General features: G+C 38.7%; 1 long non-coding RNA gene across 1 annotated transcript; it reads right to left on the minus strand.

Annotated features, from left to right (window-relative positions):
- Positions 1-385: 385 nt before the first annotated feature.
- On the minus strand, positions 386-14533 carry LOC121923705. Its single transcript, XR_006102435.1, has 3 exons — positions 14446-14533; positions 8588-8713; positions 386-3775 (listed from the first exon to the last, which is right to left on the minus strand). It is a non-coding gene; the product is annotated as an uncharacterized LOC121923705 (long non-coding RNA).
- Between the last annotated feature and the right edge of the window lie 11937 nt (positions 14534-26470).

A 26470-nucleotide genomic window follows, 5' to 3' on the forward strand; every position in this document is an offset into this window, starting at 1 on the left:
ATTTCTCTCTCCATGTATGGCTGGAGTTTATGCTGCAGAATTTTGAGCATTATTTTGCTTGCATATGGGATTAGTGCTGTTGTCGTATAGTTGCTGCAGTCTTTTTTATCTCCTTTCTTGTGGATTGGTATGTATATTGATCATTTCCAGTCTGCTGGCCACCGCTTTGTTTTCCATATTTGCTGGCATATTTCAGTTAGCACTAAAGTTGCATCTGACTGTAGGCACTGTAGCAATTCAATTCAGATATCATCTGTTCCTGGTGATTTATTTATTTTCCCATTTCCTTTATTGCAGATTCCACTTCACTTCTTGGAATTTGGAGTTCATCTTCATATGGCCCCTCATTCCAAATATCATTCATTCCCTCATCTGTTTTGTATAACTCTTCTGTGTATTGCCTCCAGAGTCTTTTTATTCCTTCTTGTTCCTGTATAATGTTCTTTTTTTTCTCCATAGAGCATCCCTACCCTTGGTTTGAACTTGGCTTTAATTTCTTGGATTTTTTGATAGAAGTCTCTCATTTTACCCTTTTTGTTGTTGTCTTCTATATCTCTGCATTGGTCATAGTAGTATTTCACCTTATCCCTGCATGTCAGTCGTTGGACAGTTGTATTCATACTTCTGGCTTTGTTCCTTTCTCCCTTTACTTTTGCTTTTCTTCTGAAACACAAAATGTGTCCTCTATCACCCATTGTTTCTTATCTTTCTTTTTGGCCACTGTTAGTGTTTTCTTGCATTTGTCCTTAATTATGTCTTTGACTTATGTCCATAGTTCTTCAGGTTCCTGGTCGATTATACTCAGTAGTTCAAATCTGTTTCTTACATTGTTCTTGATTTCATCTGAAATGTTATTCAGGTCATACTTTGGTATAATAATGGTTTTTGCTTTCTTCTTTAGCTGAACTCTGATTTTTGTTATGAGCAGTTTGTGGTCTGTGTCACAATCAACTTCTTGTCTGGTTTTGGCCACAAGGATAGAGTTTCTCCATCTTCTACTTCCAATTATGTAGTCTATCTGGTTTTTGTGTTTAACATCTGGTGATGACCAGGTGTATAGCCTCTTATCTGGTTGTATGAAGCAGGTATTTGCAATGAATATATTACTGGCCTCACAGAATTCTATCAAACATTCTCCCTCGTTAGTTTTTGTTTCTAATCCAAATCTTCCTACTGTTTTTATCCTTCTTTGTTGCCAACTTTGGTATTCAAATCTCCAATGATTAGTTTTAAATCTTGTGATAGTGTGTTGTCAATTTCTTCCTGGATATAGGATCTCTCAATTTCCTCTTCATCTGCATCTGTGGTTGGTGCATATACCTGGATTATTGTGATGGTTTACCCTGAAGCTTTATTGATAATATATGGTCTGACTTTAAGTTGTATCCTTTGAGTGCTCTAGCTATATCTTTCCTTAGAATGAAAGTCACCTGATTTCTTCTTGTTTTTTTTTTCATTTCCTGAATAGATTACTGTATGTCTGAGTCAAAGTGACCCATTACTGTCCATTTTAACTCACTCACTCCTCGTATTGCTATATTCATGTGTTCCATTTCCTTCTTTACTATGTCTAGCTTCTCATGTTACTACCTAGTGTACATTATTCCCTCTCTCTGAACAAATAAACAGAGCCCTGAAAAGTGATGGGCCATCTATGAAAGTTTTCAAAGTTCATATTTACATCACAAATTTTGTAAATACAATGAGATAAGGATAAAATAGGTATGTAATTCCCCCCTTCTCAAATTCAACCAGGTTTTGTGTCAAGTAGCCTCATCTTTCTGAGAATGTATTTTTCTAAATAGAAGGGTAGTCTCCCCATGTCCTATCAGATATATGAGATTAGGTTTGCTCTGTCTCATTTTAAATTTCTTGTGTTTCCTGAGCTGTGGTTTTATATCATAGGATCCTGATAAATCATTTTCCAGAGAGAGAAGCCTATGAGCTTTACATCTGAATATATACATACACACATACATACATACATACACTGTTCAGCAACCTGACATTAAACAGAAATTGTTGCCTTCACTATGCAATTTTTTAAAACCCAGAATATTTAATTTAAAAACAGATGTGTGTGTTTTTGTGTGCGCGATGTTATTTCGTGCATGTAACTAACATTTGGAACTTCCTGCTAAGATGTATGCTGAGGGAAGTAATAGATTATGTGGCTGCAAACGAAGCCAGGTATCAAGACTGCAGAACAGTGGATACCTCAAATTTCAATAACCAGGATTATAGTAAAAACAGTTAGCAGCAGTCGTGCTTTATAATTTTCTTGCATCCCAAACAAGATTTCAGTACAAAGCTTCTTCACTAGAATGCAAATTAAAATATGAGATGACAAGAAGCTTTCCTTATTTTCTTCTTGACTATATTAGTTCATAGAACAGTCAAATAAAAGCACTGGTTAAATACACATCTAATTTCTTAGCATATGGAATACAGTATAACTAGAATTACTTAGTGTTTGGACAGAAGTAATTACAAATGATGTCTGGCATCCTTTAGTGAATTATGATGTCATAGATTAGACTTACAGCCTTGTAACTGATTCCTATTCAGGTTTACAATTGTGGTACCATTGCCATGATTGTAATTGGCCCCTGAAGCCCACCTTAAAATCTAGCCATCTTAACATTAGAACAGAGCTGTCTGATGCTGGCAAGCAAGTTCCAGAAGGATAACACTTCCAGCCCTGTCCTGCCAGAACTTGTTGGCATCCCACCCATCACTGGCCGAACAGGACACAGGAAGAGCCCCTGCATGTGTTAAGCACAACACTGATCACTGGCAGAAAAAAGCTGGATGCATGATCCTTCAGCACTCCACTCACCATCACTGCAGACTTTCGTTCTCAGTGCAGCTGGGTGGATTTTAAAGTGGTTTTGGGTGGGTCTGATTGCGAGACAGATCATAGCCATACAGGATCTAGACGATTATCTTAATTTAAATTAAATATTCTTCCCAATAACAAAAGAAAAATTACATTACTTGAGTTACATTACATTACAGCTGTAACTTAATTAGGGCAACTTCATTCCTTCTGCAGTAACTGTAAGTTACTTTGAAGTTATGAGTGGAGGAGGAAGATCACATGATTCAAGTCCTGACTCCAACTGTACCTCATGTTGCTGCTATTGTAATTATTGGGGCACTGAGTGACAGAGTTGGGAGAAGAGTTTGTATTGTAGTACAGTCTGGTGCCCTGTTGCATTCAGATGTTTGTTTTTAAATATTTATTTTAGTTATTTCTTAGAAGCAGGAAAACAAAGTGTTACTTCTGAACATTACAATTATAATGGTAATTCATTACTGTTTTGGCACAGTGATGGTAATGAATTTCTTTTTCTAAGTAACTTTCTAAATTTTGGTATTGCTCTAGACACAGAGAAACAATTTTCTGCTCATTGCTTCTATCAAATACACAAGGGTGGAGCTGTTGTGCTTTTTTTTAAGTTGCAGGTGTTTTCCAGATTGTAATTCTGTAGCACAGCCCACTGAACACAAAATAAATCCACCACATGGTCAAGAGTGCAACAAACAATCAAGCTTTGTCCCTTTAGAGTTCAGAATTCAGATGATCCATTTCCTTTAGGTTCAGGTGGATACTGGCACACATTTCTCGTTCTTAAACAGAGGCCCTATCATTGTCACCTTTTGCTCCACCACATAATTAACCATCACCTCCTCTGTGTAGTTTATGCAGTAATGCTCATGTTGTTGCACGAGTTACACATGGGTTACACATTAGGTTGTAACATTGCAGAACCTATTAGGATAGAAAAGGCACAGTTGTGACCAAAAAGTTACTAAGTAACTGTATGCTTCAAAAGAAAAACTATCAAGCAACTTAAAACCATGTTATCCTTTCATTTGATTTGTATTCAGGTCAGGATATTGGGTTGCTGTTAGCTCCACTTTTTTCCCATCAGCCTTTCCATGTCATCATAGGATACAGAACTGTGCTTCTAATCGGTCTTATTATCCTTTCCAGTAACTTGGCCAACCCTTTCTCAGAACTTCTTCCTCTCTTTGGGATCTCAAAGAGGCAGGGTTAGGGCAAGGGACCCCATATCTATTTTTAAAGGAGAGGCTCAAAATTATCAGGCACATTCGTATTAATTGTGCTTACTTGAAAGTACTTGTGGGGAGGAGGCCATTTACTTTTCTAATCCATGGTTGCTGAACCATCCTTCAATATGAAGATTTTTTACAAATACAATGTTCTTTTAGAAGTTCCCTCCATGTGTTCAGTGTAGCTTACTCCCAAGTAAGTGTGTACAGGATAGGTTACAGATAAGCTTTATTATTCCTGGGAGGACTCAACAACAACAGCTGTGTTGATATTTCTTTGTTTTTGATCATGTACTACACTTCTGAGTGATAATTCCTATGGAAAATTAATTGCATAAGATTCATAATGGTTAAATTTTTCCAGATCATTTCAGAGGAGGCTCCGCCCCCCAGCTAACTCCTAAATAAGGTTTGCTCCCTCTGTCCCCTTACTACAGGGTCCATGGTTAGGTCCATGGTTGATAAACACACACACATACTTACGTTTCATGACAGGAGCTTGCTGTCTGTATGCACTTGACAATTAGGCCCAAATTCAGAGATAAATGAGCCCAGCACAAGGTTATGATCAGTTATGATCATTTGTTGAGTTGGAGAAAGAACCCCCAAAGCCACCAAATGTGGGTGGCTGTTGAGTGGTGAAATTCTACTTACCTTCTTGGTGGGTAGATACAGATAAGCGATTTAGTTTAGGGTGAGAGATTTCATCCTGGGATCATTTGGCTATCCATATGAACGCTAAAGAAATGGTGTGGGGCTGATTTTGATTCCCACATCTCTCATGTTCACATACATATTCCAGGAAACCAACACAATTTGAGGAGGAGGAGGAGGAGGAAGAAGAGGAGTTTTACAACATGTGTGTGGGACAGAAAAATTGCACATGGACCTCTGAATGTTTCATGTACATTTGCAGTTCCATCAGTAGCTTTTTCATGGGAAGAAAGGAGATCTGTTGATAGCAACCTAGGTGTGTCAAGATTTTAAGTCTAAAACAAACAATTTTCACAAAATCTCTGCAAAATGAAAATAATTCAAAACTGGATAAGTTTAGAACTTTAGACTTATCTTGACTGGAAATGCTGCAGTAATCTCCTAAAATATGTCCTGCAACTGAAAAAATGATAATGAGTTGATCCAGGCTGTACATTCCAGTGGCAGAAAGGCTTTCTGTTTGCCAAAGGTACCTCCACCTGATCTTCTAGGACCCCCACCACTGCTCTATCCTGCACTACAACTCACTTTGTTTAGCAGCCTCCTCTGCCTCTGTGTGGCATTTTCAGAAGGCTGTAAGAGCTGCTGTGAGGAAGGAAAACAAAGAAGCCTGCTTTGCCAGGCTAGGTAGATCTATCTATATCTGAATCTAGTTCTCCTGTGGAATCATTTCCTTTCATGAGAAACAGAAAGATACACAGTGGTAGTATTTATTTATGTGTGTGTGCTTTCACATAATTTGTCGACTTATGGTGACCTCATAAATTTCATAGGATTTTGTAAGGTATAAAATACACAAGAGGTGGTTTTGCTAGTTCCTTCCTCTGAAATATAGCTTACAGCACCTGGTATTCATTGGCCTCCCATGTAAGCTAACTAGAGCTGACCCTGCTTAGCTTCCAAGATCAGATGGGCTCTGGTGTTTTTTAACGGTATTTATATCTAAAGCGTATCTAACATTCATTTATGTGTCTGTGCTAATACGGCAAGAGGCAAAATGGTTCTTTATAGTCTAATTGAAATTAGCTTCTGTTTTAGGGGGGAGTATATACAGAAAATGGGAATAATCCCACTTTCAGTCTGGATATTTTTTCCTTTTTTCATTTCTTCTTTGATGAATTAATCTACCTGAGATGCAGGGGACAGAATACATTGTGGCCCAAGCTGGAAATGTGTAAACATACTGTCTCATCAGAGAAATGGTCTAAAACAACCAATACTGTTTCTTTAAGATAGTGAACACAATCTGGTATTATTTTGGTGATACTAAGCATTAAAATTGGGTGGAGTATGTTTTCCTGCCATTGGTTGTTACTTTGCTGAATTTACACTCTTCAGATGTAGATCAAAGGAGATGAACTGGCCACAAGTAACTATGAATGAATAGCTGTGACCTCAAACAACATCAGGACTATCCTCACCAGTGAAATCACAGATCTTCAAAGCAGTTCAACCCTGAGGCTTGGTTCTATGGTCTACCATGTGTAGATACCTTCATATGTCTGGAAAAATGTGAACCAGGGCTTAGTCTGCCTAAGTAGCAAAGAATGTGATGATGATGTTCTGATGAAATGAGCACATCAGTTTTGTTTCCTTGTTGCTTTGAACTCCATAAAGAGAACACAGTTTCCTACTCTACATGGTTCCTGATGCATTGTGCACCACTCATGTGCTCATTCTTCTTCTTCATCACCAAATAGTAAGTGGATCATTTAGTTTAGTTTCCAACCCAGTGCATTCTCATGGATGACAGCACAGATAGGCATGCAAGAGCATTGCTGTGCATCCCCACCTGCTTATAGGAATCTTTTTATAAGATATTCTGCCATCAAGTCGTGCCTGCCTCCAGGAAATCATAAACTATAAGATTTTCAGACAGTACATTTCACCACTATACAATTTTTTAGTTTTACTTTTCCCATTGCCAGTCAACATTTTCAGTTGATCAAACATGTTCAAATATCTATGGGCTGCTTTTCTTTTAAAATGATTACTGTGTCATGTTCTGCCCCTTGCCAATACTTTTTCTATACTTCTGGAAACTAGAGATTTGTGCAGGATACTTATGCCTCCCCTTTGATTCTCAGTAGCCCTGTTTTGATTATAGTAGTGTTGGCACTTAACAAACTATAGAAATAGCAATAGCATTTACATTTCTATGCAGCTTAATAGTGAACTCAGCACTCTCTAAGAAGTTTACAATCTGTACACCAGTTGCCCCCCAAAGTTGGATACTCATTTTTGTTGTTGTTTGTTAACTGCCTTTGTGTCGATCTCGACTCTGCTGATGAGACATCTCCAAGACTCCATGTACTCCACTGCTCTAACCAGCTCCTGAAAACTCATACTCATGATCTCTTTAATACAGCCCATCCTTCAATAATGTGGCTTTCCTCTCTTTCTACTTCCCTCCACCTTTCCTAACATTATTGTTTTTTCCAATGATTCATGTCTCCTCATGATGTGTTCAAAGTACGCCAGCCTAAGCTTTGTCATCTTGGCTTCAAGGAAGATTTCTGGCTTGATATAAGACCCATTTATTTGTCTTTTTGGCTGTCCATGAAATTCTCAGCAGTCTTCTCCAGCACTACATCTCAGGTGAATGAATTTTCTTCCTATCATCGTTCTTAACTGTCTCACATCCATACATGGTAATAGGGGATACAATGGCTTGTATGATTCTAACTTTTGTGCTGAGTTGTATATCTTTGCATTTTACGATCTTTTCTAGTTCTTTCATAGCTGCCCTCCACATTCTTAATCTTCTTCTGGTTTCCTGGCTGCAGTCCCCATTCCTATCAATGTTTGATCCCAGATATGAAAACTCTTTTATTATTTTTATTTACTCATTGTCTAGTTTGAATTTATGTAAGTTCTTCATGGTCATTATTTTTGTACTCATTTTACCTACAAAAGGATGGAAGGCTGAGTCAACCTTGGAGACATAGAATCAAATTCACAACATTGTGGCTGCAGTACCACTATTTAACCACTGCACCACCAGGGCTCCTTTAACAAACTAAGAGCCTGTGCAGACAGCAATTAAGGCTGGGGGAGGAGTTAGGGCATGGCATCCACATGACGCACTCCCTGCCTCCACCCCATGGCAGTGTGACACCATGTGCCGCACCACACAGCATCACAGCACTCCTCTGGCGCTGTGTTTAAATGGCACAGTGCCAAAGGAGTGTCGTAAAGCCTTGGTGCTGGTGGCTATGGTGCCCTTTCCAGGGCACAAAAAGAAGCCAAAAGGAGGAACCACCACAGAAAGGCCAGATCAGGGCCGCAGCATGCAGTTGATGTGGTCCCGATCTGCGGTTGGCGCAGCCCCTAAGTTTGTTATTAAATCTACTTAGTTTGTTATTAAATCGGCTGGCTGTTCTTTATGTAGTCAGATGATTCTTATGAGATAGCTTTTCCCCCCAGTGCATATGGTGACATTTAGGTACTGTACACGAGATATTATTGCCCTATGCTTGGTTTAGAAGGAGAACAGTAAAGTTCTGGCCCACAGAGATATTGCCACAGATAGTCTCTAGAACAAATTAGTGAAACATTCCATTCTTCCGCTCAGTAATTTCACACCTCTAAATATCAGCAGAAACTGCAGTGGCTCAATAGGGGGGAAATAGTGTGAAGTCTCCTGGTGTTTAAGGAATTTCCCAATATACATTAAATTAACTTTCTGTATTCAGGAAAGACTGGTAGAAAACAGCTCTGTCTGAGACAGATGGAAGACTAAGTATCCAAGCAGCTGTTTTGCACATGAAATCAGATCAAGATTAACACCTACCTTTGGAATGGCTATACCAGCATTGGTGAGGTATTCTTCTTGAAAGCTGAAAAGTATATCCAGGGCCTCCCTTCAGCACCTCTGCTCAAACAATATAATTAGGGAAGCCATCAACAAAACAATCATCTAAATGAAAAGATCGTAAGGAGAGAGGTTTCTGTTTCTGTACACAGAAGTCAAAGACATCTTTAGATCCTTTCCTACCTTGCTTCAAGCAGAAACAATTTCAAAAACAAGTACATAATGGCCAATAACATACATTCTAAGTAGGGAACAATTATACCTCTTTGACAGTACAAATGCCTTGCATGAACCCCTCAGCAATTCTAAGCATCTCAGCATCTTAGAGACATAGGGCTTGGCATGACTTCCAAGGGCATCTAGTTCAGCTTCCTGCTCAACCATGGAAGCCCCTCCTAGAACATCCCTGATCAATTGCCATCCAGCTTCTACTTAAAACCCTCAAATCAAGAAAACCTATGAAACAGTCAGTTCCACTGTCAAACATTTTGTAATTTGAACTTTCTAGTTTGAGTCCCATCCCTTGGAACAATTGGGAAAAAATCTATCCCATTGTCTATATGGCAGCTCTTCAAATATTTGATAAAGATTGCAATCATATCACCTCTGAATTGTTTTTTCTCCAGAATAAGCTTTTTAATACATAAAATTTCTACACATGTCCTGGTCTCCAGGCCCTTCTCTGATCACATTTTCCTTCTCTGGTTACATTATGTTTTCACTTTTTGATCTGTCTTACTTACTTACTAAGATATATCATCTCACACTTTCAGACTGCACAACTATAGACCTATAATTTATTGTTGTTATTTTATACTCCTACATTTTCCAGTATTGGGACTTAGTGGTGGCTTACAAATGATTAAAACCAGCACAAATTAAAACATACAATATTTATATTAATATTTAAAATACACACACACAGAGAGAGAGAGAGAGAGAGAGAGAGAGGATTATTTTAAATACAAGTTAAAACTTCAAATTCAGTAAAATATAAACTTTAAAGATCAACAAAAACAACATACCATTAAAAGTCCATCACAGTCAATTCTCAAGAGCCAGATGGAATAGGAAAATTTTTACTTTCTAGTAGGAAGGGAGCAAGGAGGGAGACATCCTAGCCTGTTTAGGGAGGGAATTCCAAAGTGTGGAAGCAGCCACCAAGAAGGCCCTCTCACTTCTTTACACCAAACATGCCTGAGAAGTTAGTACCACTGGGAGAAGAATTTATCTTGAAGTTTTTAGAGCTTTAACAGGTGCTTATAAGGATATCAGGTCCTTCAAACAGATATCAAATAATGATTCCACTGCAACTGGTCTGGCTGTAACTTTTGGAATTATGTTTGGTCAGAGCCAATCGAGTATTCTAAGATTCCATAGGATGTTGCCATGGCAGTTAACATGGAATTATAGTGCTATAACTGCATACGGTCAAAAGGCCCCCAGAATCAGCAAGAGAGTCTCCCAATTTTTAGCATTGGTAAATGAAACTTTTCTCCAATACCATATCCTGCAATTGTCCCAGTTTGGAAGGGACAGTCACTGTTGATCGTTTTCATCCCACTTTTCCAGCTATTTTTTAAAATGTTCCCATTTCTCTCTCTTTCTCTGATTTTCTCCCTTGGTTCTCACTTTACTTAATTTGTTGCAAAGTGAGTTCAAAGAGCAAAAGGAATTTGAACTCAATTAACTCAGCAGGGATAATGGAATGGGTAGGGGCAGAAAATTGATCTTCCCAGTAGACTCAGGCAAATGCAAACTGCTGCAGTCTCTCCTAGCTGTAAGTTTTCCCACACGATTAACTTTTGCCATGTTGACCATGCTTTGATGTTGGTCAATATGAACCAATTTTCATATGTGAAATTTATTAAACAATATCAGCTGATTTGGGTTTACAGCATAGGTGGGCAACTGTGGCAGGAATCTAGGGGCCAATGTTGTGCCCTAAGCCTCTCTGGGTGCTGCATTGACTGTAAAAAATCCCCAACACCCCAAAACCAAAATTACCCTAGTTCTAGTCTTCACTGCAGAAATAATCCAGTTTCAAACTGCTTTAAAGGCCATGGCTCAATACTATGGAATTTTGGGATTTGTAGTTTTGTGAGATATTTAGCCTTTGCTGCCAGAGAGTTCTGGTGCTACAACAAACTACAAATCCTGGAATCCCATGAGATGGAGCCATGATAGTTAAAGCAGTGTCAAACTGGGTATTCCCCCCCCCAAAATAATGGGTAATTGGCTTGGGAGCATAATATGTCCTTAGGCATACATGCAGGGGCTGCAACTTTCACCCTGGGAGTTGGGCGAGCTAAGCTGAAGTCCCCACTGAGCCATGAAGCCCTCTGGATGATGTTGAGCCAGTGACTTCCCTCTGCCTGGCCTACCTCACAGAGTTGTTGTGAGGAGAAAGTGGGGAGAAGAGCCCTGTGCCCTGAGCTCATGACAGAAGAGGTGGGCTGTACCATTGAGATATAAATAACAACCAATAGCTTTCTTTTCAGAATGCTCACAATCTAAAAATAGAGCAGGATCAGGTCCCTCTTTGAGCATATTCTGATGAGTAAAGCATCATTTTGATGAGGAAAACATCCATCAGTGTATCCTCTATGTCTAATACAAGTGGTGTGTGCTTCTGACTCAGGAGTATCCATACCTGAGTACTGGAAAAATCTCATAAGCGGTTGGCCCTTGGGAACTTTTGTCAGTTCTGAAATGTTCACAGATCTCACTTTGCATAAGTAAAGACTAAACAGGCTCTGACAATTTCAGGATTTGTTCCACTTTAGTGAATGCAAATCAAAATACAGAAGAACTAGCAAGCTGATGAATTCCCTCTCTGATGTACTCCCTAAACAGTGTCAGCTCATTAAAGCCACTTGGAAGATAACACAAGTTTGTTTTCAGAAATGCAAGGCCATCTGTCCATAAGGATTTCTCACGCCCCGTCTGCAAGCTCTGGGCAGGGAATTGCAACATTAACTACACAGGAAGGAACAGTTGAATGAATAAATGATAAAGGCCTTTAGGGTAACTATCTGGGGTATTATTTTACACACCAGCATCAAGTAGGTTAGAAGAACATGCTATTCTATCGCCTGATTCTGTTATCTCTCCCAGAACAGATCAATGTCTGTAATACAGTCAGACTAAGATTACAAAGTGACATCAAGACAAAGATCCCCACTTCTGAAAGAAATAAATAGGTAGATAGCTACAATGGCAAACCAAAGTCAGGTGAGAAGCAGAACATCAGTAACAGATTAGTGAAACATGGTATAGGCAGACACAGGCTCCTGTATTCTGCATTCACAAGGCTGCCATAATTATCCTTTTGTCATTCCATGTTCACAGTTGAGGTCTGACTCACACACCGTTTGTACAGAAGGGAGAGACCTTGAATATACACTAGCCTCCCATCATGGGATTCACAGGGAAGCCAACAATCGCATGTTAGGGAAACGGTAAGCACATTACTTATGCATTCATACTTGCATACTCCTTTCCACCCCCCATACAAAGAGGAGGGAAAAGCATTTATGCAAAATTCAGCACTTCTGCATACTGAGACATGCTTCCCCCATGTCACACATCATCCTCATAAGCACAAGGACTGGCCTTTTGTCCCATTGCATATTCAGGGGCCATGGTTGGGTGGGTATATGAAATAGCCTTATGTATGAAATAGCCTTAATGCATATCTTAATTGTATTTATATATGGAAAAACGTTTATCCTTATAATGTAAAGAAAAAAAATGTATCTCCTATTTTTTTCTGACAATTCCTGGCAATTAAGAGCTGTTGGGAAGGAGGTGGAATTAGAAGGTGTAAAAATTGGAAAAGCAAAGCTGTATATAATGTCAAGGCATTTGCAGATGATCTGGTAGTGGTCCTTGGATGATGGGGATTAGAGAACTGGGACACACTGAGACAAGCAGTGGTGGCAGGACACTGAGTGGTCTCTCCAGCTCCTGTAACCAGGAAAGCATAGCAGATGCCATCTTCTAATGCCCTCATCTCCAGTGCCCCAGGAACACTTTCTTTGGGATGCTGCCAGGCTACAAAAGTAGGTTTTGGGGAAGTGGCGTTGTTGGGTAACTATGATGATAAAGATGTATTGCTGTAGCTATGCTTATGAGGCAGGATCTCAGCCATAGCATTATAGTGCAGAAGTTTCATTTCACTGATGCCCTGATGCACTAGACCACTATAAACTTCAAAAGAAAAATAAAATAAGAGAGAGAGAGAGAGAGAGAGAGAGAGAGAAAGGAGAAGAGAAGGTGAGTTTTTTGTCCCAATATAATTTGGAATTATAAACTAATCTACTCAGAGTTTGGAATAAAATTTTGTAGTTTGGTTCAGTGAGTTGCTGGAAAATAGCCCAGCACAACAGAAGTGTCATTTAGAGATATCACACACACACACACACACACACACATCACACTCTCTTGAGAACTACACCACAAAATACCACAACCTTCCATCACACTGCCATCTCTGGTGTAGCTAGGAGTGTTCAAGTACAATTAAATACTTTACATTGACTAGCAAAATTGGGGGCCACAAAAATATTTTTTTTTAAAAAAATCTAGGCTGGTTTTATAGGAATTCAGTGTTCTGTAACCTCAGATTTGCTCCAACATGTACAATTTTTCATAACTTGCTTTGAAATTTCTATGTAGTAATATGGGACTGAATAAATAATCCTATGGTAAGAAAGGGGTTAATATCTTCTAACAGATTTTCAAAATACTTTAATTCACTGATATGAAACACAAAAATCTCTTCAAAATCACTAAAATAAATTGCACTGGAACATTTACTCTACACTGAGTAACAACTGAATTGATAAAAAAAATATTAAATTTGTGAAAGGAATGTGTGCAGTATGATATTTTTATTGTGTTTTCCGAATTCAGCACCCCAAAATACATTAAAAACAGCTACAATATTGGGGAAAAGATTTTTTCATCACAGATCTGTGTATAACAAAACAAGAATTATTTTTTTAAAAAACATTTGAAAGCACATCAAAAGGGGGTGGTGAAGTAAAAGTATAGCACCCACACATTAAAAGCCAATTCATTAGTCAAATCAATTACAGAAAGTTGTCCGATTTTTTTAAAGGTCTTTGCCTGTTAGTGGAAGGACAGCAGGGTCAGCTTAGCATTCCTTGGAAAGGAATTCCACAACCCCAGAGCAGAAATAAATAAGAAACTTCCTCTATTCTAAAGAACCATGCTTGAAACACAAAGAACATTTGTGACTTGTTCTCACTCCCCAACAGAACCATTACCTTTGCCTTCCATGAGACAAGTGCACATTTGCCGCTCCTCATCAATAATTATATGGAATGTAAGAAGAGGTTACAGCAGGGTTGGAGAACCTCATTCGCCAGATGTTTTATACTACAGCTCCCACAGTCCCTTACTCTTAGTAAAGTGTTGGATCAGGTCAATGGGAACTGAAGGAGAAAACACCTGGAATGGCAAAGTTTCCCCAACCCTGTTCTTTGGAATGCAGAAATCTTGAGAAAGGTTTTAAGGTTGTATGGGATCAACTAGAGCTCTCTAATTCACGGAAACAATAACGCTGCATGACTCTGAAATCCCACCATGTACGCTTGGCTATCTAAGGCCTCTGGGCCTGATGTGGTTTCTGCTGCATTTAATGAAGCCATTTCACTCCCTGAACTATTATGGTGGGGTACTGAGGAGGCCTCTGGCAGACCTAGTGCAGTCTATTCCAGAAAGATGTGGGGCCAATAAGATTTGCCAATTATGTGTACCTCATTTTGGAATTTCCTAGGCAATGGGGCAGGTGCAGCATGTACACTTACCATAAACAGTCTCGGAGTGAATCTTTGTTGTCACCAATTAAAAGGAAATCAGGAAATACTCTTTTGCTGATGATCTTGAAGAGGAACCACCATGGGCCAACTAGAGTAGACAATGCTAAGTTAAACAGACCAAATGTTTGTCTAAGGATTTGTCAGCATTAGTTTGTCTATTTCACGCAATTTAAGTTATCAGGGCTCCATGAAATCCTGGGATCTGAAGTTTAGTACAATGTCCTAAGGCCCCAGATTCCACCTGATCTTGGAAAGTAAGCAGGATCAGCCCTGGCTAGGACTTGGATGGGAGACTACCAATGAATACCAGGTGCTGTGGGCTACATATCAGAGGAAGGAATTAGCAAAATTACTGCCTAGTATTTCTTGTAAAGAAAACAATGAAATTGATGAGGTCAGCATAAACTGACAAATCACTTGAAAATACAAACACGCATACATTCATTTCTATAGAAAAATTCACCACCACTCATTCTTCAATAATTTGCATCAAATTATTTTGCAGAATTCTCTTTGCATGTTATCCATCCACACCCACACTAATGTTACCAAGGTGGTGTCTGTGCGGGTCAGGATACTCTCGGAGCAGCCTGGAGTATCCTGGCCCCAAAGCTGTCCTGACTTCTCCCCATTATTTGTGAGCCCCAGCAGCTGCTTGCATGCATGTCCTGCTGTGGTTTTCGGTGCATCCACCACAGCAGGGAGTCACTTCCTCTGAAGTCAGAACAAGATGCCTAGCCTTGATCATGCAGCTGGGTGCTTTTTACTGACCTCAGAGAGAGCGTATCACCATGGTGGCAGCTGTGTCAAGTCACACAGTGGTACGTGTCTTAGATACTTGCCCAGTGTCAGCCCCAGATCTTCCAGGAAGATCTGGAGAAATAGTCAGGGTTGGTTGTTGTTGTTGTTTTACTCTGTTTTAAGGGTCTGTTGCTATCATACCAGGCTAGGGAATTGGGCCCTGCAATGTCTGGGCTTGTGCACACAGGGTCCTAGTATATAACTCCTTTGGGTACTCCAAAAACAAATTTATTTTTTCTTCATTATGAATCCTCACATGAATGTCATCCACTCTAAAAAGTGACAAGCACCAGATTCCATAGTCATTTATCCTAGCCGTAATAGTGACATTTAGGGACCTTGAGCATGGAAGAAATTGAAATGAGCGTAGGTTGTAACTAAGGCTAAAAGTCCTTTGTCTCCTCTCTTTTTATTCTTTTTAAAATATCATTAAGACAAAATCATTTGGACTGCAGGCTCTTAATAGATGTCAGCCTCATATCTGAAGAAGATTTCATTGCTTTGGAATTGGAGGCCTGGGCTAATAAAAGGACACAGTTAAAAGGTAACAGCACTAACAAGGAAAAAACAGACAATTTGTTGGTTGCTCTGGACTGTGTTTCATTTTTTGCTGGGCATCTTTCAGTTAATTATTACATTTATGTTCAGGTGTAAATGCTACATTTCTTTCATCTCACCAAAGCTCAGAAGAAAAGTAATAAGCAAGTAGACAGGAAAGAAATATACAGCAGGTATTCCCAGAAACAAATAACATGCAGGCTCTTTTTCCAAAGAGCCTGTGCTGTGCAGAATTTGCATCTCAATAGAGCAGAAAACATCATTTCTCAATTGTGTTTCTCCAGACTCTCTGGAGCACCCTAAAGGCCCATTCTTGCCATTTGATTAATCACTTCATGCTTAATGCCTTTTAAAATACTACTACTTTTCACAAACAAAGATAAATGCACTGCACTTATGAGCAAGCCTGGGTCCTAAAGCAGATTCTGCCCTCCCCCTTCTAGCCTTAAACACTATTGAGCCAGTTCAGTGTGCAAGGAGTTCACTGGAGTTTTCAAGCTGGAAAATGAGATGTTAAGGAGTACAGACTCCATGAGATGAGAGACTGCTACAATTCTTTCCCATGTTTGTCAAAATAACCAAAGAAAAAAAATGTAAATTCAATGACAAGAGTTTTGTTACTGTTCTTACAAATAGCGTAAAAGTCAACGCATTATAAATGACCAATGCAATAAATTGCCCTTCCCCATCATGGTGTATTCTAAATAAGTGGAACTACAATGTCCATCCTCGCAGCCAGTGCTCAGGTTAGGAATTGTTGAGTTGTAATCCAAAACATCTGCAGGGCATCATATTGGAGAAGGCTGTACTGAAGCATCGGTTTTCTTTCTTTCTTTCTTTCTTTCTTTCTTTCTTTCTTTCTTTCTTTCTTCTAGTCTAGTAAGATGATCCTGTCTGTGCAGTTGAGATCACAAATAACATAAACACTATGCTCTTACCTGAGAGAACACCATTCTAGTAATCTCTAGGTCCTCCAGTGCAACTCTGTGGTCAACATCTGCCAGACATTGACCATAAAATTGCACTGGAGGAGCTATAAATGCCTAGTGGAGTGTTCTGTTTAGGAATTTCTAGGTATTTCAGTGTGACTTCTGGTTAAAGTTGACCATAGAGTTGCACTGGAAGACCTAGATAGTCCTAGAGAGAACATATTAATAAAATCCATGAATAATCAAATCTGTAAAAGTCAAAGCCACAAATGTGGTGGGATGAATGTAATTATTTGTAATTGAATCTGTGTTAACAATAACAAAGATGTAACTCTGGGCCCTTTCACCCGCACATTTATAGTGCCATGATTCCACTTCCAGTGCCATGATGACATCTTATGAAATCTAACATCTCAGCAAAATACCAGGATTCAGCTATGGCCATTAAATAGCAATCATAACACTATCATTGCATGGCATGAAAGAGCCATATGTTTTGATTGAAATGTAAAAAGAAATAACTTTATTTGCAGGTAACTGAACTTTTAAAAGTTCTTTTGATAGTCATGGGAGTATGTGTTCACTAAAGAGTAGAAAAGAATATCACATGGCTCAGGTGCTATCCTAGGGAGCTCTCATGCTGTGTTTTGTCATAATGATGAGTAGATGAGAAGACAGTGTGATTCATATCATAGCCAAGAACTTGCCATCCAACCCCCCCCCCAAAAAGGTAAATAAACGTAATTATCTTAATCATTTTGGGAACCCAGTAAGTAAAGCATTACTTTCAACTATAAGAGCAGCAAAAGTCATTTCCCCAGCTCTTTGGATAGAGTTTGTTCAAGATTTTTTTTAAACGAACCATACTACAAGTTCCTTTTCACACTCAGAATGCTCATCAGTGAATATCTAAATCATCATTAGAAAGAACATATAGTTCTTTTGGTTAACTAGTTTGTGGTTCTGTTAGAAACTGTGAGTGGTTATAGTAAGATCACTGGGGTGCAGTAGAGGTGCACAAATACATGCTGGCTTTGAGGTACCAAATGTCATTTCCCAGGGAGTGTGCATGTTCTTCAGCAATTCATTAAAAGCCAATCAAAACCAGCTATGGAGAAGATACATAAAAATTCAGTCCAAATACAGGCTTCTAGTCCAATACACACTGAGGAAACTTTAGGCCCATAAATTGCTTAGCAAAACCTCGTCACAATAGCTATATGATCTAGAGCCTGGAGGATGGGAAGCTACACAATGGAAAGCATCCCACAAAATGAAAGAATAGTCTGTTGTTGCATATCTGGGCCCAATGACTTTGCTATGTAGCTTGGGTCCAGGTTATTTGAAGGACCGTACCTCCCCTTATGAGCCCACCAGAGCACTGAAATCATCAGGAGAGGCCCATCTCTCTGCTCCACCACCCTCTCAGGCTTATTTGGTGAGAACAAGGGAGAAGCCTTTCTCAGTGGCTGCTCCCAGGCTCTGGAATTCCCTCCCCAGAGAAGCTAGGATGGCCCCATCCCTGTCCTCCTTTCAGTAGCAGATAGAAATATTCTTATGCCACCAGGCATAAGACTAGGGTTGGATTTTAAATGTGTGGAAGTTTATTTAAAATAGATTTTTGTATAGAGTTTCTAACATATTTTCAATTTTAATGTGTAATGCTTTTAACTTTTTAAAATGGTTTAATTGATTTTTTTAAACGTTGTATGTACGTTTTATTGCTTTGCATTGTTTTTAACTTGTACTGTTTCAAATTTTGCATTTACATTTTAATGCTTTGCATTGTTTTTAACTTATACTGTTTTAAATTTTGTTAGCCGTCTTGAGTCCCTATACCGTGAGAAAGTAGTGTGTGTGTGTGTGCGCGCGCGCGTGTGCAGACAAATAATAATAATTTGCCCAAAAATATGTTTAAGAACATATTTCCTAGGCCTGACTTTCATCTGCTCTATCAAAATAGGCATTTGAGTAAGTGAGGTGTTCTTTTCTTGTTTCCCCTTCCCCAGATTGGAAGACTGATAGCTTTGGGTCCAGTGTGGATTGACTATAGATCAATGCTAGCTGCTGGCACTGTGCTAATGCATGCCATCTGAGGTTCTTTGACACACTTGGTGAAGGCTCCCTCACTGTTTCTATGGAAACTGGCCTTTTCCTCTCACTCTAAAAGATGGTGTCATTATTGGGACTATGCCCCCCCCCCATAAATAAAATGAAATGAAATGAAAAGCCTCAGACGGCAAAGCAGGACGTTATGAAATGCAAGGCAGAGGTGCAGACTTGAAACATAACTCAAACTATGTTCAGCATCTCTTTATCATCAGCTGCTTTGGCTTGCCCAAACTGTATGTTGAACTCCCTAGAGCAGGGTGGAGAGTTTAATGCAAGGACTGTTGAATACCAAGTCGCTGCACGAAACTCTGTTCATACGCCACAGGAAGTTTTTTGGCTGACAGTTTGTACAGCCACAGTACTATTTAAACCTAGTGAAACTCAAAATGGAATATTAGGGTAAGCTGCAAAAAAGAGCAATCTGAATGCATATATCCAGTTCTTCTTAGCTACAGGTGGCACTAAGAGAAGCTAAAATCTTCTAAACTCACTCCCTGAAAAAATAATGATGGAAATGATTTGTTTTCTTTTAAAAATCAGTGGGACTTCGTAAATAGAAAATAGGTACATGTGAATCTTTAGAGGAAAAGTCCCAATATTTGCCGTTTTAAATAATCTGTACATTATTTTGATACTGTCATATGTTTAGGTAGGATTAATTTCTTGGATGGAAAAAATAATTTCACAAATTTGTCACATGCAAAGAGGCAGAAGGGATGAAATCAAGACATGTCTGTAATATCTATTCTGAAAAGCTGTCAAAGTATCCCTTAGTACTTTGGAATGAGAAAAATATATACTACAGTTCTTAAATTTCAGTCTTTTTCATTTCCCAGAAAAGTTAGAAAGGGACTTGAAAGCAGACACTTAGAAAAAGAAAACTATAACAACAATCTTTTCTGTTAATTCACATGAGACAACCAGGAAAGGTTCAAGTTCCATAAAGAACTCTAGTTCTGCATGAAAGACATTTATCAGTATCATAGTGTATAAATATGTATAAGTCTAGGAAATCAGAATCCATATGTCCTTCTTCACCCAACTGTTTACTCTGAAGTAGTTCCATTGACTTCACTTAGACTTCACCAAAGAAAGGCCTGTGTTTTATGGTTTTTATAGAGTGAACATGTCACCCACAAATCTCAAAATGCCCATCTGTGGAATCTGAACCTTAATTCTTCTGCATTGGTGTGGAACTGGTTATGGAATTAGTAATGGGAAAATCCATTTTGCATACAGGATATAACCAATATTTAGCTCATTTTTCCTCTTTTCCTGGATAGTTTGAGTATTTCAGCCCTTCAGTTCAAACTGTTGTTTACTTTTTTAAAAAAAGAGGACACTGTTTCTCTGATTTAAGGAACAGTTTTCCCAGCAACAGCACCCATGCTTCATAAAATTAAAATTGTATAACCATAGCTTAAAATTGGGCATGACTGTGGATATATGTTCTGTATATTTACCTAAATTTTCCACAAAAAATCTACTCCTCCCCCAGCCCTGACCTACCAACACAAAACTTTATTCTTCAAAAGGGTTTTATAAGTATCTTTCAGTATCTTCTGGAGGTCATCTTTTGGAAAAGAAATCTTGCTTGAAAAATAAGGTTACGTATAAGGATACGCAGACATATATACTTACTGTTTAATTATTACTGTATTCACATTTTTGTCCAGCAAGTCTAATGGCAAGCTCACATGGTGGATATATTCTAAATATTCAAAAATATTTGAGAAATGATCCTAAAATGTGTTTCCCAAATGTCAAGAAAACCCGGTGAGAAAAATCCTGGATTAATTCTGCACTATCAGGGCTTATTCCGCACAAAATTTGCATGTGGCTTTCACAGAATAATAATATTTCTGCTCAGAAAATGCTGTTTCCTGCACAGAAAATGTTACATTCTGCAGGGGTGGGGGGAACCACATGCAACTTTTTCCACAGAATAAATTGCAAACTGCAAATAGTTGTTGAAGATTTTGTTGTGGTGAGAAGAAAATTGCTAACATTACTAATTGTTTCCTTTCAGAAGAAAATTAGTGAAGAATTACATCCCTATTATATTCATGAAAATCATCCTTTTCTTCATCTTTGGCAGCTCTCTGCTTGTCATATGACTTGCTTCTCTATGCAGAAACAGTAACTACAAATCTTCATGATGTGCTGACATAGGAAAGCAAGTAACATAAAAAATGCATACTCATGCTTTATTTATATATTTATTTATAGAGAGGGAGGTGAGTTTATTTAGCTCCATATAGTATACTACTTTCATCAACCATTCCTTACTATTTGGGATTTCCTTACATTTCCATTTAGAAGCACATACAATTCATGCTGCAGTTGTCAAATAAAATAGAAGTTTGCCATGCTTATTTTTCAATGTTTCATTAGAAACCATTCCTAGTAAATATAACTGAGATTCTAGCTTTCCTTTAAAATTCAGGGTTTTGAAAATTAAATAATGTATTATCTTCCTTTAAGTTTTTGCTTGTTTACAGTTCCACCATAGATGGAAAAAGTACCCAGAACTTCAAGACACTTCTAACATTTATTACATGTACCTTTGCATATTTTAGCTAAATTGGCAGGTGTTAGATACCACCTATTTTGCATTTTATAGAAATTTTCTTTCAAATCATAACTTAATGTATATTTTAATATTTTAGTTCAGGATTTCTCCCATTGTTTTAATTGGATATTTGGCTTTATATCCTGCACCCATTTTACCATACTCATTTTAATAACTTTGTCCTGCATTTCCAGTACTAGGAAAAACTTGTAAAAGTATGATATTTTATGGATGTTTTCTGAATTTATAATTTTGTCAAAATCTGATCCATTGTTTGAATCCCTACTATGTTAATTTTTTTAATAAATCTTTTCCTCATTTTAAAATTTGACTTATATACATTTATGGAAAGAAAAGATATATATATATATAAAAATAAAACACAACAATAATTTTACAATATTAAACCTTTAAACATTTAAAATACACAACAGTTTTCCAAGTCCTTAAGAACATAGATGTAGGCTCAGATTATTCACAAAAGGCCTGCCAAAACAGATAGGTTTTTGTCTGTTTCCAAAAGCACATTAAGGAGGGAGCCAGTCTAGCTTCCCTGGGAAGAGAGTTCCAGAGCAGTCAAGCAGCCACCAAGAAGGCCCTCTCCCATGTTCCCACTAGGTGCATCAGTGAAGATGGTGGGGCTGAAAGAAGAGCTTCCTCAGTAGATCTCAAAGAATACAGACCTTTCTCCAGTCAAGTATGGGACAAGACAGACTCAGACAGATGGCTGTTCTACATGGACATAAAGAGATCAGGTTCGAAATGGATCGGAATATTGTAGCTAATGAATTCATCCAGGTAGCACCAATCAAAAGAAAATCATTCAGTGTGGAAAAATCCTGGAAGTGAATATCCTGAATGTATTGCTTCTGTTTTGTGCTTTGTTAAGTTATTTAACCTTCATTGCTTTGGTTAGTTATCATGAATAAACAGAGTTTGTTGATTTTTATCTTGGGCTTCAACTTGGATAGAATATTGCATGGGCCTTTGGATGGTGTGGTAGTGTATAAACGATCATAATATTATAATTGAAATGTAATATTTTTGTTGAGTCCTTGTTTTAGTGTAGCTTTGAACTATCTAGGATCTATTAATAAATGATGGTCTCTAGAGATAGAAATATATACATGCATGAATGTAAAGAAATAAGCATATTGCCCTTAACCAGATTTAGCCTCACCCAAGCCCATCCTAGAAACTGAGAAGTCTACACTCCTGCCAACACTCAAACCACAGCCTGTTGTACTAGTTTGAATGTTGGACTAAGACTCTGAAGAGCAGAGTTAGAATCCTCACTTAGCCATGGAAATCTACTAGGTGATCTTGGGCAAGTCACACTATCTCAGCATCAGATGAGGGAAATGGTACATATCCTCACAACAAATCTTGCCAAGAAAAACCCATGATAGATTTGCCTTAGGATCGCTATTAGTCAGAAACAACTTGAAAGTATGCAACAGCAAGCAATTGTACACTACCAGGACTTATAAAACTAAATCCATTTACTAGTTCCAACTAGATTAAAGAAATGTAGAATCAATGAAATTTATATTGGTGTTTACCTACCAGTTGATTCACTGGGTCTACTATATGAGCTCAACAGACCAACCCACATTTTACCACATGTGGTGGTTGTGTAAGAAAGCAAAGCAGTTCTGGGGAAAGATACATGAAGCGATTAAGGAAATACTAGGAAGTACTTTCCCGAGAAACCCGAGAAATATAAGAATGTATGTATGTAAATACAATAGATGTCTATTGTGGAAAAAGGTGTGTAAAAGAAAAGGCAAATTAAAAATAAAGTTAAAAAAAAAAAAAGAAATGCCCCCAAGAAAGGAAGAAGCAATTAGGGGGTTGGAGAGAAAAGCAAGAAGCTGGAGAATGGAGGAACAAGAGGGCATGAAACATGGAAGGCAAAATCTCAGGCCAAGAAAGTGGGGGTCCCCCAAGGGAAGGCAGAAGAAACAGCACCCAATAAATCAGGATAAGAGCCAAGACAACTTGAAGTGGAATTTACTCCTTGACTCAACTACCTTGCCACCTGGAAATCTTGCCAAAAGGGCCTCTACGGATATTATTTGAACTTGGAAAATTTGCTCTTTGGACTACTGCTTCACCCCTATTTAGAGCTGGAGCACATAAAGATGGTAGTGCACATGTTGGTAACCTGAAGGCTGGACTTTTGCAATGTGCTGTACATTGAGGTACCTCTGTTTCAAGTTCAGAAATTTCAAAACATGAGAACCAGGCTGGTTACTGGTACATCCAGGAGTGATCATCACACCAATATTAAAACTACTCCACTGGCAGCCAATTTATTTCCAGGCAAGGTACAAAGTGTCAGTTATTACCTTTAAAGTTCTACATGGTTTGAATCCAGGTTACCTACAGAATTGTCTCCTCCCATATAAACCACCCCATATACGCAGGTCCTCCAAGGAGACATTTATTCCAGTCAGCAAGGACTAGGTTGGCAACTGTCAGCCAGAAGACTTTTTCTTCAGCCACCCCAAGGCTGTGGAACAACCTACTGGAAGAGATTCAACAGATGAAAATGCTGTCCAAATTTAGAACAGCATTAAAGACCAGTCTGGGAGGCCTATCCAGTTTATTTTTAATGTGGTTTGTTTTAATATGTATGTGTCTTGTCTGGTCTTTTAAATTGATGTAAGTTTTTAACTGATGTTGTGTATTTGTTAGTATGTTTGTTGTAGCCCACATCAATCTATGGGGAGAGATGGGTAAGAAATAAAGATGATGATGACAACAACAACATGTCACAGTGACTCCTAGCCAGTGTAACAAAATGATGGCTAGAGGTAGTGTGCCAGAATGAGGGATACTTATTAACCATCTAAGTTCTTCTAAGTAACATGGGTGTCAGCAAGGTGAGGAAAATTAGTTTCCAGTTTGAACAAAACCAGTCAACAGGATCTAAGTACCTTGCTTGTTTATCCATGTCTTGCCTGGGAATTCAGGAGCAATGAGTCTTGAATAGAGTTAGTAAGACATAACTTAAACAGTAGCTTGTTACAAACATTCACAGGGGAAAGAAGGTAGACTTTTTTAAAAGCATATTTTAATGATACATAAACGCACACATAATTGTAAATATATAAATCACATAATAGCAACATAAGATGCTAAAACCCATAACAACATTCCACTATATATTATATCTTGCTCTTCATAAATAAATGAATAAACAAACAAATATTGACTTCCCATTTGCCAAGACAAATAGTGTATCCCTTTGTCCTTTTCCACATTCTTTTCATATACAAATTTCCTGTATTCACTCTTTATTTTAGCTCCTAATAACTAAACTAAAACAAGAAGAAGAAGGGGGGGAAGTACCATCCTTTCCTTATAACACCATCTCATTCTCAACCTAAATAAAATCAGTCTTCAGAGCCTGCTAATGCCACCTCCCTCTCTCTTAGCGGAAAATAAACTGTAAGCCAGTTCCACTCTTGCAAGAACTATTCTCTGGGTTTAGTTTTCATTAGTTGTGTTAATTTGTCCATTTATGCAATATCTACTAATTTACATATCCATTTCCCCTCAGAAGGCATCTTTGGGATCTTCCAATATATAGCATAAGCCATTCTTGCCGCATCCACCATATGCTGAGCCATTATACCCATCTCTTTTTCTATCTGTTATCAAAGCCAAAAAAATCCCAGTGTCAGACACCCCATTGTAGTCCTCAATTACATCCTTGAAGCTGACTTATGAAAAGTAACAGCTTTATTGGAAAAAGAGATACATACAACAGAAAAGACTTTTTTATCAGGAATGGAAGTGTACAGTAACATATGGTTTATATAACCCTCAGAAATCAAACCCACCCCAACAAGCAATAAAGCAAATTAATTGGATAACTAATTCCCGCGCAGTGAGGAATCTCCTCCCCAATGAGGTAATGTCCTCCAGTCCGGGATCTTTGGCAGCCTCTCAAAACAATTAAGTTCTCACACACTGCACCTGTGACCTTGAAGCACAAACCTTAAGCCACAACTAAACTAAGTAATATTAAACTTTAACAGCCTACATGTATAATTAAGCAGAACTATAACCCCCATCATCCCACAACCCAACATATATAGCAGCATCTTAAAATATTATAGCAGCATCTTAAAGTATAATGAACATATTAACACAACATCATATAAGCACTCTATGTTTTAGTTCCCCCTCCCATCACAGAGACCCGTCTCTAGTTCTTTGAAGACCAGGCCTGTGCTGACAGGATAACTCCCACAACATTCCAACCTTAGCCAGCAAGCACACATTCTAACAGTCAGTCTACCTCTTTCTAGTACATTCTATTAACCCATTATAAAATCTAGCATTAACCCAACTACTAACTTACTTTAATAATATTCAAAGAAACTCCTAAACCTATAACCCCCATGGCAGAAACCCCGAATGAATAAATGAATGAAGGGGATTTCTGACACCCAGCAAGAATGCTTCAGGTGTAAAGTTAAGTTTTCTTTTCTTTTCTTTTCAATAAATGTTATTGATATAAAAAACAGACAATCCAGTTTTATTTTCAAAATTTTCTTCGGCAGGTTATAGACCACCATTAAAGTACGCGCAGAGCGCGTACTAGGGTTAGGGAGGTGTGGTGATGATGACGGCCGTTCCAGACGGCCACCGTCATGAGGATGTCATAGCCGCGCTGCCTCTACACGGGGCGGCGCGGACGTGACGTCCTCGCTCCATGCCAGGGCGCCTAGGGCGCCCTTTACACGAACCAGGAAGGAGCTCCGTTTCGGAGCTCCTTCCTGGTTTGAGGCGCCGCTTTGCTTCGCTGGGTGCAGCCTTCAGACGGCTGCGCCCAGTGAAGCAAGGGAGAAAGGGGCCAAGCGGCCCCTTTCTCCCCCTCCCCACCACCGCGGCCTTGGGGCTTGCAACCCAAGGAACACCCTTTCAGGCTGCGGGGAAGCGGGTTTTGCCGTTCCCCCGCAGCCTGAAAAGTGCGGCGGACGGGCCTCAGCAGTTGCCTTCTGGCCCTGAGGCAATACACGGGGAA

This window comes from Sceloporus undulatus, chromosome 2, assembly GCF_019175285.1.
Source record: "Sceloporus undulatus isolate JIND9_A2432 ecotype Alabama chromosome 2, SceUnd_v1.1, whole genome shotgun sequence".
NCBI classification, from domain to species: Eukaryota; Metazoa; Chordata; class Lepidosauria; order Squamata; family Phrynosomatidae; genus Sceloporus; species Sceloporus undulatus.